Source organism: Chamaea fasciata, unplaced genomic scaffold (assembly GCF_029207755.1).
Source record: "Chamaea fasciata isolate MVZ Bird 193981 ecotype frontalis unplaced genomic scaffold, bChaFas1.0.hap1 SCAF_4, whole genome shotgun sequence".
Classification (NCBI taxonomy): Eukaryota; Metazoa; Chordata; class Aves; order Passeriformes; family Sylviidae; genus Chamaea; species Chamaea fasciata.
This window is the reverse complement of record NW_027094089.1, coordinates 18,578,803-18,594,131: the sequence shown is the minus strand read 5'-3', so window position 1 is coordinate 18,594,131 and position 15,329 is coordinate 18,578,803. Positions and strand designations below refer to the sequence as shown.

At 46.3% G+C, this 15,329-nt stretch overlaps 1 long non-coding RNA gene across 1 annotated transcript; it reads right to left on the bottom strand.

The window, feature by feature from the left end:
- Positions 1–2,131: 2,131 nt before the first annotated feature.
- On the bottom strand, positions 2,132–13,450 carry LOC136288803 (uncharacterized). The gene is made up of 3 exons (XR_010720590.1): positions 13,432–13,450; positions 3,397–3,554; positions 2,132–2,843 (listed from the first exon to the last, which is right to left on the bottom strand). It is a non-coding gene; the product is annotated as an uncharacterized lncRNA (long non-coding RNA).
- Between the last annotated feature and the right edge of the window lie 1,879 nt (positions 13,451–15,329).

Genomic DNA, 15,329 nt, shown 5'->3' with positions numbered 1-15,329 from the left:
TATTGACTGGTACAAAGAAACGAGAATGTCAAACTAACCAGCTTCAGTATGGGAAGGGGCTAAGTCTCCTCACCTTTGCTCCTGGACTCCCAGAGAAATCCACCCCAGAAATTTCACAGGGGTTGAGACAACATAGGAAATACTTGCCTTACATCTGCCTTCAGTTGGTTCCCACCAGCATCTACAACTTCCCTGCTTTCTGAGGATGCATTTTACGACTGAGAACTGGTATTGCCCATAGAAAGTAATTCCACCAGCAGGCAACATTGCTGGCCTCTGAGAGGATGAGCAGTGTCAGCTGATTGAGCCAGGATCTCAGCCAGCAGCACCAAGACACCCCCACAGCCCCCACGAAGAAGTAAGTGGCACTGAGTCCTTCCAATCTGCTGCGAGACACCTGGGCTTCTACTATTGCAGAGAACTGACAGGCAAAGTTGCTGTCTTCTGCCTGTGTCAGCTCTCTTACAGTTCTAGGAGTAAAGCAATCCTTCAGTGCCCAGATTTCATACCCTGACAGTTAGAGTTTTTCTTTAAAAAACCCAGAAACCTTGTTATGGAAAATATTGCTCGTGGTGGTGGTCATGATGGGCAGCAGCAATATGAGAGGAAAAAAAATCTGAGAAATTCCCTGAAACAAGTTTTTCCTCACCACTGCATCACTAATTGTACCTCTTTAATGCATTGATATTTTTTTCTTCAAAAGAACAAGAAGACATCAACAAAAGCAACAGGTTCCTTTCAAAACCCATCTCAGCTAGCAGGAAAGAGGAATTAAAGTCAGACATGATGCAAATATCATGGTGGTTTATTTGCTGTTCCTTTTGTGAAACACAGTTGCCTCCAGCAGCAGCAACAGCCCCAGAGCCATCCAGCACCAGGTCCCTCCCCCAGCTCTTGCCCCTTCTGGGTACCAGCAGAGACTCTGGTCAAGTGCAGCAGCAGTTGTGGCACTTGGTGGTGTGTTTGCTGCCTGCTCTGTCAGGCTGTCACTGTGCCCTGTGCTCCCCTTCCCTTCCTTTTTGTTTCTAAGTCCTGGGTGAGCCCAGTTGTTGGCTCAGACCAAAAATGTCAGAATGCAAATGCTGGTATAAAAGAAGCTATTTACAGTACAAGTGGTCCACTTGCAGCAAGCAGTTCTGTGTGCCTTTCTATCATTCAAATCACTTTCCTCTTCTAAAGCATTAAACTCCAAAACTCACATTGATTTAGACTGGGGTTTTAAAATCAGCTAAGAGTTTTTAAATTAGTTAAGGGTTTTTTAATTAGTTAAGGGTTTTCAAATCAGCTAGTCAGAACTCCCATGAAGCTGAAAGTGTTGAGTCCTGATCACCTACATTTGTTATGTACAGCACCTTCTAAGGATATTTTGAAATATTTAAAGCATTTCTTTGTTCAAAAAGCAAAGTGCCAAAGGGCAGGGAGCTGTCTGCAGAATCCAGACTGGCCTGCAGAAAATGCTTGCAGAGCAAGATGCTAAACCCAGGTTTATAAAATGTACTTGGAAGGAGCTCAGCAGCGTAAATCCCAATGCTAACAGAGCAGCTCTGAGTCGATTGCAAATAACATGCTCTTACAGTCCAGCCACAGTGCAATTCCACTGAGCTTTGCAGAAGGTAATTCCGGTGTCAGATATTTTCATGAGACCCCACTTGACATTTTGGCTGGAAATCCTGTGGCATATTTTGATATTCCATGACACACTGTGTTAACCACATGGATTTCCACCACTGCTTTGATGGACACCGCTACCCACTCAGGCAGAAAGGAGAGTGTCTGGATGAGCCCTTCCCTCTGGCTCCCCCCACCCCTGCCAGCACACAAAGCATCAGGCTATTGAAATCATGTTGCTAGATCCAAAATCCCCAGAGAAAAATAACCACTGTTCTGGAGCCTGCATGGCTGCATCCTCCCAGACAGATGCATTTGCAGTTTCCCAAGGCAAGGCAGACACTGAATACAATACTCCCGATGAGGCTTTTCCAGAGTGGGGAAGACAGTTTTGTATTGTTTTTGCCATCACCTCACTTGCCACTATCTGGCTGTACTAGTTTGAAATCAAACCAGTGGGAGATTGTAAGTCAGAATTATAATTTTATAGGGAAAAAATTAAAAGAAATAAATAAATGCAGTAATACAAGAATAAATAGATGCAGTAATACAAGAACACTGACAAAGACAGAATATGACCTGACACCCTATGGTGGTAGCAGTTCAAGCAGAGTGGTTCTGTTGAAGCAGTGATCCTGTAGAAATAATGGGTCTGAAGATCCAGCAGTAGCTTTTCTCCTCTGGGAGTCCAGTAGGTAAGCGCTCCTCTGGTGTTCAGAATCTCAGCTTATATCCAGGCTGGAATGCTTGGTTCCTCCCTCTGGGCGGAGCATCTCACAATGGGATGGTGAGTCATGTGATGAGGCCTGATGGGCCCATTAACAGGAGATAGTCCAGGAGGGGGTCATCTGTGAGTCGTGTGGCAAAGGTGGTGATGGGCCCATTAACAGAAGATAATCCAGAGTGGGGGAGGCAGGGAGCACTGCCTCACCTGGTTTCAACAGTTCATGAAGATGGTGATGGAATATACTTCAGCCCAGGACACTGGCTTAAGGTGCTGGTGTTGCTGCTGATTAAGAATGCATGGCCAGCCCAGGAGGCCTCAGGTGACAGGTGATACTTTTTGCCTGGTCAGGACTCTTCAGTGTTGAGTAAGGTACAGCAGGTAGCCTGACTTCCTCTCAGCTGGACAGACATGTCTGGAGAAGGTATGCGTGTGATGGGGGAGACCTCCCTGGAGGGAACTCTGCATCCCAGATGCAGCTGCTGTGCTGGGGCCTGTCATGCTTTGTCACCTGCCAAGACATAGGAACTCAGCATGTGAATCAGGAGGACAAGGTTCTGGTTAAGGGAAGGAGGCTGCTGGGGAGCATGGAGGGAAGGATGAGCACTGAGCACATATCAGTAGAGATAGGGTCATCCTCCCATCTACCCTGCACACGTTGTGCTGGCCACCAGCTGGTACCCCCTGCATGTGCAGCTCATGCCCATCAGCAGCAGTTGTTATCCTGCTCCCCAAGCTTGGTAGGGTGAACCAATACACCTCCAGGCAGGTTGCAGCTGACTGCCACCTTCAGAGTCAGCCACAGACAAGGGACATGGCTGTGTGAGGCAGAGAAGCACTGGAGAGGTTGTGGATTTTGACAGCATCAGGGCTGCAGTAGTCCAGATAGCTGGAGAGCCATTTCCCAGTAGAGATGACAGCTAATCTCTGGGATTTATCAGATGGGCATCATTTCCAGTATGCTGAAGGCATTTTGGGAAGGATACCCGAGACACATACAAGGCACTGTTATTGTGTGTAACTATGGATGAGACTTTAAATCTAAAAATACACACATTACCTACCCACTCCCATGTCCGTTTCACAATCCTTTGCTCTGTCTTGTAACAGGCAGCTTCTTTGCCCTCTGGGCGTGAGGCTGTTCCTCATGTGGTTCAAAAACACTTCAGTATCCTGATGCCTGGTTCAGACCCATTCACTGCTGCACTGGGAGCCTGAGCCTCTTCAGAGGGAGAGAGTACAGTGAAGGGAGGGAGGACATGCCACATTCTCCATGCCAGCACAATAAATCTTGGGAAATCAGTGAGGAAGGTGGACCGGGCAACACCAGAGGCAGCAGAGGGAGAGGCAGAGGGCAGAATCCCAGAGGTGAGAAACAGAGAATTTGTTGCCAGCTGTTGAGTAGGGTAGCAGAGAGCAGACAGCCGCAAGGAGGCATGGAAAGACCAGGCTGGGAGGCTGCCAAGGAAGAGAGAGTCGCATTAAATCTTATTTGTCTTTAAACAAAGTGTTCTAATTGCTAACAAAGGGATTTCAAGCAAATTGTAATAAAACTGAGTTATTCTGATCAATTACACAGTCAAGCACATTACGGAAGGAGTCTGAAATATTGCCAGATACAAAAGAGAGATGAAGAAAGAGGAGGAGGAGTAGCAGAGAGAGTGGGGAAGGCAGTAATTTGAGGGAGGAAAATTACTTGATGGCTTGATAAGGAGAATTATTAAGCATAAATTTGAGATGCAGGTTGCTAAATCTGAATACAAAATCAAGAGTAGAAATGGAAATTATGTTTTAAGGCTGGTAAAATAGGAGCAGGGGCAAGGATAAAAAAAATGTGCAGACAAGCATTAGAGACAGATGCTGTTGAGGTGTCTGCAAAGATGGTTACTAACTGCAGCAAACTGAAAGCAAGGCATGACCCAGGAAAGCAGAGCTTTCTGGCGAGGGCACCAGATCAGTGCTGAGTGGGCATCAAGCCACTTTCCTGCCACAGACCTTCTACTTGACCCACAACTGCTTCAAAGCACTTAGCAATGACCTGGTTTGTCACTGGCAGAGTTACAAGGGCTGGGATCCCAATGCAATCTCAGGGGAGACACACCAAAGCTGACTCATTTACCTTGTCAGCCTTACCTGAAAGTGGTGGCTGACATTTCTTCTACCGTCTGATTTGTGGATTTAAGCTGGTATCATTCCATGTGTATCCATCCAGAGCATCAGGTAGCAATGCTGTAGGGAATGGAAGACAAGCCCAACCCTGTCTTAAAGGAACAAGACCGAAATCCCACCATGACACACAACTCTGTATTTGGCTCTGGCTCAGGGACAGTGTACCTTGGGATGAATGAAATAATTGTCCCTTGTCCTGCTCAGTCCCTGGGCATTTCCAGCCATGCTGCTGGAGTCTCTAGGATGCTCATGAAACAGCCACTGAACTGCTGCAGTTTGCAGCCTGGTACATTTGGGCAAGTCACCTCCAATTTTATTTTTCCATAATATACAGTGTGATCAATTTGTGTTGGAGGTCCCCTGCTCACTGAGCCACTGCCTCCTCTGCAGGGCACACATGGAGCAGGCAGAAGGATTAGGGAGCACACCCTCACAGTTTTCTATCAAGTGCACAAGGTCAAGTCTCACCACTCAGGGCTGGCAAAGAAGAGCTTGCTGAGTCTTAGGCTGCAGCCCCCAGCTAGAGCTGGGTTTAGCTCCAATGGTGGAAAATCCAGTGCCTATACTGGGTCTCAGGTTCACAAGGATGTGGTCCCTGTCTGCAGTCCTTTCATAAAGCTGCAAAAGTAGTCCAGAGATCTGTACCCCAGAAATGTAGTACTCTTCAAGCCAATTACCATACATGGTTCATAACCCTGCAACTGACTGGATTAATGGATTATTGGTGTGAAGGGATGTAGAAAGACACTGTTAAAAGAGGAAGTAGAAAACATCCAGAGATTATTTTTAATGGTGTTTATTTGTCAGAGAACTCCAGAGCTTGTGGGCTTTTGCTGGGCTGGAAGTTCTGAGCCCTAAGAGGAGATAAGAGAAAGGATTAGAGTATTACTGTGGTGGTGGAGTTCATGTGTTTTGTATTATTAATGTTTGTAAAGCACTTTGGAAATGAAAAACACCATAAAAGCTCTAAGTGCTGTGTTTAGCAGGAGCTGCAGAAGAGGAACTTAAGTCTGAAAAGACACTTCTCAGTTATCAGTGCACAGAGAGCTTATGTTTTTGAGAGGATCCCACAGTCAGATGCAGTCTGAAGTGGCAGACAAGTTGTTCAAAAACCAGTATGAAGAGGGCATAAGGACCCTGCAGGGTGCAAGGAAGGCTCCTGTGTCATGCATCCAAAAAAGAAGCCACTTAACAGTTTTAGGATGAGAAAAAGCCATCAGATTTGCTGGCTCATTTCTCTGAAGCCGACTGTTCTCTGCAAGGCGCCTACTTTAGTTAAACCTTCTTTAAAAGCCTGCTGGACAAGTGAACCCCTTTGTGTTATTTAGGAAACTCCTGTAACGGAGGGAAAATCCTGACCCAGGGAGAGTAAGGAAAGCAATATTGGAGATCTTCTAGTAGACCAATCACTCCTGACCGGCACTAGACAAGTTTGTGTGGTCTCAGGCTATCAGTGAGATAATTCCACAGCTCAGAGGCAGGATTTTGGTTCTAGACACTTAATTCTCTATACCATTGTTTCACTAAGACAGTGACTCCCAAAGAGAGCCAAGATGAAGCTTCTCTTTACACTGCTGTACTCCCAGATCCAGACCCCTCCTCTAGTGATTCTGGCTGACAAACTACAGAAAAGAGCTTTTTTTTTTTTTCTGGTGAATCCATAAATCGATCTGCAGCATTCCCACTGACAGCCCTGATGAGCTTTCTGAGACACCTTTGTCGAAGCAGAGAGGCCTAAGGCCAGCTGAGACTGTGGACAGGTATTGATAACATATATTCCCCTTTCCCAATGACAGGCATATTCTTGTATCCTCATTGCTTGAAACTCTCTTTGACAAAACAGAGTCTTTGCAGTTTTGCACAGATCTTCCTTCACACATCAGTCCCTATGTCAAACCTTTTCTTCACGTCCAGACTACATTTTTTAACTCCAGTTTAAAAACCTGTGTTTGACAGGGAGGGAGTTTCCAGACAGGTCTGTGTAGATATGTTGTTGATCCAGCCATTGTTTGCAGTCATACACTGACTTCCATAACCTCATTTCCCTGGGACATCAGAGGCACATTAAAACTTATCTCTACCAGGAGGTCCCAGTGTACCAAAACCATCCAGGGCACCTTTTCCCCAGCTCTCTTTCTATCTCCCAGCTCCAAAAGAGGCTTAGGAACTTTTTCCCCTCCCCACTACTGTGCAAGCAGATAGTTCAGCCTTGATAAGGGGCAGGCTGGAGCATCCCTGCTCAGTTCTTGCAGCAGCTGGCTGTGGTGTTGCCCAAGAGTGGTAAGTCACAGTGACAAACGCAGATATTTCACCTTCCACCTTTTCCTTCCGTATCTCAAATCTCGGTGCTGAGGAGCAGCCACACAGGCACTGCTGTTTTCCCAACCTGCACTATGACAGATGTTAGATATATTCAAAATGACACCTGCACCCCACAAGAACTCCCATCCTATATTTATAGCCCACTGTCACTGCTCAGATTTATGCCGCTCAAATATTTGTCAGCTGTTATCCCACCTTCCCTGAACATCATTTAACCGAGCTTGACGTATGCAAGCACTTTTAATCTTTCCTTATGAAGCAATTTTGCCCTTCCCAGGGCCTCTGATCATATTTGTAACTCTTCCTTGAGACAGCATCCGTTAGTCATTGCTGCTCTGAAAATACAGCAAGGAGCATGGCAGCCTGAGAGGGGAGGAGGGGGAGGATCGTTTCCCACACTCACTGCTCTCTCCTGTGCCACCCCTCCTAAGAGTACCTTAAACACATTTGCCTGCTCCAAAATCCCTCTCTTCCTTGCTGGTCACTGCTCTTTTCCCAACCTGAATCACCGTTCCTGCTCAAAAACCCAGTCCTGGATTATTTTGTGACTTCCCTGAGCCAAGAGGGAGTTCATTTTCTTTCCTGCATGTCTTCCTAATGTCTCTGATGTCTCTATTATTACCCAGTCTGCACTGGCATTCACAATGCCTCCCAACTGAGGCAGGAGAATGTAATTAACAAGCTGTTTACCTCTACTTCCAGATCATTAATAAATATGTTAAACAAGACCACTACCTTGCTGAGCAATGCAAAAAATTGATGAGGCACATGGTTTGCTTTATAGTTTTCAGCCGATGCTGGTGACAGTGAGACTCTTCCAGAGCAAGTTCCTACCAAACCTGCATCTGAACTGAAATTCATTTCCCATTAACCTGTTGCATGTGCACCCTTTCACCCCAGGTCTCCTGAGCCTGGTGATGAGACAACCCCTGAAGGAGGGATGGTTGGCTAAGTCACCTTAGCATGACACAGGACCTGTGTCTCACTACAGAACCCATTTCCCTTTCATAAACTGTGACACCCTACAGGACCTCGGAGCACCACCAAGCTCTAGTACTGTTCTTGAGCAACTCATGTCCCAAACTTTATTGCCACTAATTCCAATCTGTGTTTCCTTGTTCCTTGTGCATGTTCAGCACCAAAGAGGTGCTACAGCAAACAAAAGCTCAGAGCAGAAAAGTGTTTTGCTAAACTTAATTTTTAGCTTACTTTAAAAATTTTTCCTAACGCTTGCCTACACCAGCAAGGGAGATTATGGGGAGACATACAAAAAAAGCTTTGTGCAGAGTTAAGTGTCTGTTGCCCAAGGTCAATAAGGATGGTGAGAGGAGCATGTGCTTGGTTTCACTAGACCTGCTTCTGCCTCAAGACAAGGAACAGCACAAAAAGAGACTTATGGGGGCTTCCAGTTCCCTGGTTACTTAATGCCCTTAGAACAGTCTTTCAAGGATCAGCCAAGAAAGCTGCACTCAGCGTTTTCTGCTTTTATCACAGCTGCAGAGCTTTGTCTTTGCTTTCCTGCTGGAGGGAGACTGGAGGGACTCCTCTCTGGGATCCTGAGGAAAAATACCTTCTGGTCTGACAGAGCTCTCAGGTTTCTTGGGGATTGCCATCATAAGTTCCAGAGATAGAACTAAAAGTAGCTGAAACACTGGTTTCCACTTAACATATTGCTTGGTGGAGGATGGTAAGGCTCAGTGGTAAACTTAAATACTTCGATCTTTCAGTAGGGGAAAAAAATGTTATTTGATGATGCCCCAAGGGAGGAGGTGCATACTAGGGGAACTCATTTGGTGGTCTGCCAAGTCCCAAACAACTCCAAGAGCCTGAGGTGATGTTCTCTGCCCAGGCTGCACATCCTTGGTGATGCCTGTCCAGTGAGAGGTGAGGGGCAGCCAAGGGGCACAAGTGGCAAAACCATGGAGGTCCCAGCAGACACAACCTGCCTCCTGCTGCTCTCTGCCACTATGGAGGGATCTCTGCAAAACTCTGCAGCATCCACAAGGTGACAAATTCAGCTGAAGGATGCTTCCTCAGCATCCTATTTTCCTGTCAGTTTCCAATGAGGATGAGGAGGAAGAAGAAGAGGCCAAAAAGAGAAATAGAAGGATCCAGAAAGCCTGGAAAGCCTCAGATGGTATCATCTTAAGCTTTCTACAGAAACTTCAAAAAGTTGATCCCCTGGATGATTTTTCCTTGGTTTTTGAGTCTATTATCCAATTGCTGTCAGCAGTGGTGTGGATGTGGGTAGGCATCTGTCTTCCCTCTGCCAAGAGAACAGGTGAGAAGTGCTCTTCCAGCATTTCATACCTTCTGGAGTAACCTTGGGCAGGGAGATGGGTTTGCTTGCTCATTTTTCCTAATGGATAATTAACATTGCAGGCAGCAAGTGACCTGGGAGAAAAGAGAAAGTGTGCTCACAGCTCAGACTCTTGGATTGTCGCCCCGGGCCAACTGCTGACCTTGGCGTCCAGGGGTCTTTCCAGTGACTTTGGCATTCCTGATGCTCAGTTTTCTGTTGGATGGTGCCCGATAGATGCCAGAGACTCGCCTCAGCCGTTCCCCATCACCCTTGTTTGCAGGCCAATTAGTGGGTGCCGTGTTTGTTTTGCAGCCAGCAAGTTAGCCACCCCAGCGATTTAACAGCTGCAATTTTCATTTACAGTTGACTTTGAACAGCCAGTTTTATACATGCAGGGTGAAATAATGGTATAATTAACCTAGGAAAATCCATTAAAAGGGTGCGGATGTTCAAAACATGGAGCACACAATTACAAAACCCCATGACTGAGATTACTGCTGAGATCTAATTCCTCCTGACACAGCTCATCCCTGCATGGATTTCAGACAAGCAATTTTCTCTGTGAGGTTTTTCTTCACCAAAAGTTTCATCAATTTTCTAAATTTTACTCTTCCAAGGAAAAAAAATCAAAATTGGAAATGAAAAATTAATTAAAATTGATTGAATTAATGGAGTTCTTGAGAAATACCTCATGTTAATAATTTTGGATGTGTTTTATTTTAGCAGTTTCAAAATGGTATGTGGCAGTTCAGACTTTTGCTTTTTGGTTTCTTTTAAACCTCCAATCAGGTAATTTTTTAAAATGAGGAAACCTGTACATTTCTTCCTCTCTTAGAAAAGATCAAAAATTTTCTCCTGTCTTCCAAACTTTTGATTGGAGCCATTTCTCAAGTTAGTTTTTCAAGCTGGTTGTGTCCATAAAAACAAAAGAGAAGAGACTTTTCACACAAATCTCCATTCCCCTACACAAAAGTAATTAAAAAGACATTCTCCACTAGTTATCACAGACACTGTTTAATCAGGTGTCCACAGGCTGTTTGTTCCACCAGGCTGTTTGCTCCACTGGGGTGTTTGCACAGGATGGATAATATTCACCAAGTCAATACCCAGTATTGCTTTTCATGCTCATCAGGTTTTTCCAGACCGCTCCTTTGGACCCTGCTCATCACTTAAATTAGTATTTAAATTCACTAACTTGGCTTTTGCATGTCACTTGAGTCCAGAGTGCTGCAGTCCTGCCCTGCTGGGGAGAAGGAGATGTTGTCCTTGTTTCTGATATGAAAACTGACAAATTATGTCTGTTCTGGGGAATATTATTGGGTCTTAGAAACATGGCCTTCGAGGCAGCTCTTCAGCAGATTTAAATCTGTCCCACTGATGTAAAGGGAATCCTTTTAGTTCTGTTTTGGGTTTGTTCCCAACTGAATCTGCCTGTTCTCCCTCTGAGTTAGATGTGAGCAGGCTCACTCTGCCCTGGCTCCTCCAGATAGATAGATGCTAGGGCAGTGTCTTTCACAATCCCCCTGTGCACCCCACCAGCAGCAACAGCCCCCTGGAGTGCCCCAGTTCTCACACTGGCCCCAGGCACAGCTCTAGATGCAGGATTACCCACTGTGTGTCCATCCCATCCCACCCAACCCCACCACAGGGCTCCTGCTTCATCTCACCCCCATCTGCCTTGTGGCAGCAGCCCCTAGAGATCTCCACAGCCACACAGCTCCCTTCCCCTCTGTGCTTGTGTTAATAAATATATTCAGCCACTCAGGGTCTGGGGTGACCTCAGGCTCTCCACTGTTAACCTTTCTGCCTGCTGAGAATTGGCCATTTGTTCCTTCCCTTCCCTCCCTGTCTTATCTTGGTTTTAATCCACGCCTTGGCTTTTCCTCTCATCCTGTGGTTACCAGGTTTCCTTAATAGTCTCCTATGAGGGACTTTATCAAAAGCCTTTTGAAAGCCCTAATAAATTATAGGCATGACTCTGCCAGTCCCTGTTATCTTGTTAACCCTTCTGGAGCATTCCCAGCTGGGGTGAGAGAGCAGAGCCTCTGCCGGCCTACATGGGATCATGGCCAGCTCTGCAGAAAGCCTCCAGGGCTCTCTTGTGTCTCCTGCCTGGTTCAAGAGGATGTGGCATTTATGATGCTGAAACATTTTCCAGCCTCACTTCGGGAGAAAGAGCTACTGTGGGGAATTGAAAAGCCATGCATCAATCCCCCTCACTTAAAAATATATCATGCTGTTTGGTGGATTTGAGAGTACTTCATATGATTTCTGTTTTAATTTTGACTTTAACTCATGACTATACATGGACAAGTATTATACAGTGAAGGTATTTACAAGCAAAGAAAAGATACTGTGCCATCCAGATATTGAAGGTGTTTTTTTCAACAATCTCTAAAAGGTCTTTTTTTACTAATTTTGAAGCAGAAGGAATCCACATGAGTTGAATCCACGTTGCTGATGGACAAGCCATTTCAGGAACCTGGAACATTACCATCTTCCCCTAGCTCCATGGGCTATTCCATCCCTTTAAATTTTAGCTTACCATAAGTCAAAGACAAAGACGGCACCTCCACTACTGGATGAGAACACCTGGGGGTGGATTCAAGTGAGCTGCACCCCCCTGTACGTGTGGTAGGACAGTGGCAGGTCATTGTCACATGTCATTGGGAGGAGAACGTCGCCAGCCTTACCGCCTCTCCAGGATGAGACACTGTGGGGAATGCCCCCTCTCTCCAATATGTCTCCCTGCCCTCTGCTCTTTCTGGAATTCAGTACCTGGATTCAAAATGCCTTTTGCAGTTTAACAAGAAGTGCAGGCACCTCCTGCTAGTCCCAGGCTCTGCTCGGATATGTGTCCTGTCACTGCAAGCAGCCATCTCTCCCGACCACATCACTCCATCTTTTCAAACATTTTGTGGAGGTCATTGATGGTGTTTTTAATTCCCTGCAGAGCAAGCTGTTCAGTCGCAGCTGTCTCCTCACCTCTTTTTACCTCTCACCAGCCTTAGGAGTCAAGCTCCGTCCTCCTGGAATTTTTCCCTTCCACTTGTACATCAAGCTGCGTCTAAGTCAGAGCAGCTCAATTACTCTTTTGCTGAAATCTCCTGGGTAATTTGAGTGAGATTGGCTCAGCAGGAAGCAGTGTGCTGGCCTTGTCTGTGCCAGGCAGCTTCAACACTGTGTGCCAATTCCAAGGCCATGGTGGAGACCTGCAGCTGCCCCCAGAGAGACCAGGAGGGCAGGAAAAAGCAGGATGTGATCACCTGCAAGTGTGTGGGGGGCTGCAAAGCCCAGGAAACTTCCATGCAGTGTACCAGGACCTGATGTGACCCTCATACTCCTTCAAACTCCTTTTCTTACATCCACTGTGTGGCAAAATGAGGACAGAGCTGCCAGGAATGGCACTGTGGGACATGTAGGTGGCACAGATGGGCATGGGAAGAGCCGTGCTCACAGGGAAGTTCTCCCACCCCCTTGGCTCTCCATCATCAATCAGGTGTTTCCACAAGCAAGGCAACAGTGGTACCTGCACCTGCCTTAGCAGTGCATTGCTGGGCACCAGGCTAATGCCTCTCTCCATCTGCACAGGACTCTGTATGCCTCGCTAATAACAAAAAATAAAAGGAGCTTTGCCGTGAGTACGGACTTTCATATCCCAGGTAGCTTGTGTGTGAATGCTTAATGCCTGCCTGATTATTGTTCGCCTGGTATTCAATAGTTTGAAAAAATAAAAAGTCCTATAGTTAGAGAACGAGATAGGACTGTTTAATTTCAGGCCATTATCTCCTGGTAATTGCTGGAGGAATTTCATTCTATGCCACTGCAATGGAAAAAAAAAATTATGTTTTTTCCCCTTTTATGGAAAAAAAAAAAAGACAGCCTGCTTTTCTCCAAGGGGTTCAGGGCTTTCAGGCCACGGTTGGAAGCAAGAGCTGTGGCTGCTTTATCAAATTCACATTTCATTTCCAGCATGCACCCAAGCTGCATGTAAATTATAATGAGAAAAGGGGGAAAAACAAAGAGATAGAGCTCAAGAGATGGGAAATGATAATGAAATCAAATGAACTCAGGGCCTTTGAAGACTAACAGAGCCACAGACAGACAGATATGTACAGACTGACAAAGATACAGACAAGCAAGAGGCATGCATGAGGAGACAGAAAGAGTAGAAGGCTGATAGAGAGAGACAGAATTGGAGATTTGCACCTTTGGTGTGCACAAGCACACAACATGTGAGTGATCCTAGAAGGATCTCTGCTCCATTAAGACCTTTGAAGCCATGGTTCGGGGGTGTACAACTCACAGGAGGCTCTTGCTGCCAGTTTTCCCTGTGTGTCCCAGTCTTGCCATGCTGCTTCAGAAGTCCCAAGAGTGTGTGATGAAACCTAGCATCATTCTCCCCATGGGAAAGGACCCTTTGCAATCTTCAGATTCACAACTCTATCCTTCCCAGCGCAGTCAAGCCATGGAGCTCAGCATGTTGGGAGGATGTGCCCATTGCATGATCTGACCTGGGGATGAGTCATTCTGGGAGAGAGGAAGGCAAAAATTTTCAGTAAACTCAGGTGCTTTCTAGTCACCTGTTTGAAGGAAAACAGGTTCAGCCCTCTGCTGAGGTCAAGAGTGAGCCTGGGACATGGAAGACAACCAGCCCCATCTGCCCAGCTGAAGATGTGGACCTGAGGCTGGAGAATGAGAGCTGTTCTACTGCTGGGTGTAAGATAAACCTGGTGTAAGAGACGGTCCGAAGATCCCTCATCTGCCTCACGACCATCGTCAAGGACAGAGACTGAAACCCCTAAAAGGGACTTTAAAATCTCAACACAGGAGTTCTGGCCTGGCTGAGGTGGGATGTTGGCCAAGTGCTGCCTGCAGGTGTGTTCAATGGAAAAACCCAGCACCCATATCAGAACATCAGAACCTGAGCAGAAACAATGGGCAAGTCACGGTGAAGTGACCGCGCCAGCTGACTAGTACTGGTTGACACTGTACCTGCTGACGACCGACTTGTTCTGAGTTCTCTAAATGAACACACTGCAATGCTTTCCCCCACCTGTTTGGCCAACTGCCTGTCACTTTGGAGAGGACTATAAAGACCCCTGAGTTAACCACAGATTTTGTGATCACCCCACTGGAGAAACTCGCATCTATAGGCATCTTCTAAAGCCTCGAGGACTCGACCCTCCATGTTGGTAGCTATAATCCCCTTCCCCTCTTTTTCTGTCTTTCTTACTATTCTCTTTTCTCTCCCCACTATCGCATTTGTTAGCACTAAATAAAGGTGCATTTGTGATTGAGTAAACTGAGTTTGTCCCCCGCTGTGTCTTTTGCGCTCTGAGATCCCTAAAACGAACCATCACGAACCCCGCCTGTGTGAGCGGATCGTGACACCTGGAGACAACCTTTCACTTCTGCAGGATATTGAGACTTGGGTCACATCTCGTAAGTGAGAGCTCTGGCAGGGATTTCAGAATGCTCCAGTGGTGTTTGGGCAGGAAAGGTCTGCTATTCTGGCTGTCACTTTTCAGCTTTACCTCCAAATCCTGTACTGTCTGGGGTGACCAAGTTGCAAGCAGAGCACTGAGACCTGTAAATGTCACTCTTCCAAGCCAGCAGGCCAGTGGTACAATAAAGAGCAGCCAGGATCCCACCACCACGAGCAAAGTCTGGAGACTATGTCCCAGTAACTCCCAAATCAGGGCAGAGAGAGAGACTGGCCCTTGTTCACTGTGCATCACATCAGCACCACAAAGGAACAGCCTCTGCAGCACAGGGAGGTAAAGGCTGACTGCTCTGGGTGGCACAATCCACCAGGGACTGAAAGATGCCATGATCTTCATTATCTTGAGTTTTAGGGAGCTTCAATTCATGGCTCCCTCCTGGGCAGTTTACTCCCCTCATTGCTGAAAACCTGTGCTGTGTTTCTAGGCTCAAAGGGGAAAAGAAGGAAGGAAAGACAAGATGCCACTAACCTAAACCAAAATACCTTAAGAATAGTCAGGCAAATACCAACACAGTAACCAAATCCCAGTGGTGCAAACAAGGTAAATTCCCAGCTACTCGTGAAGAGCACTTGTGCTTGCTTGAGTAACTTCTGAACCACTCATGATAAATCACACATAACTCAAGAATTATTAGGGATTAATTTAGTCATATATGTATGTTGTCATTGTGACTGGGGGAGTAGCTAGCAACTAGTGT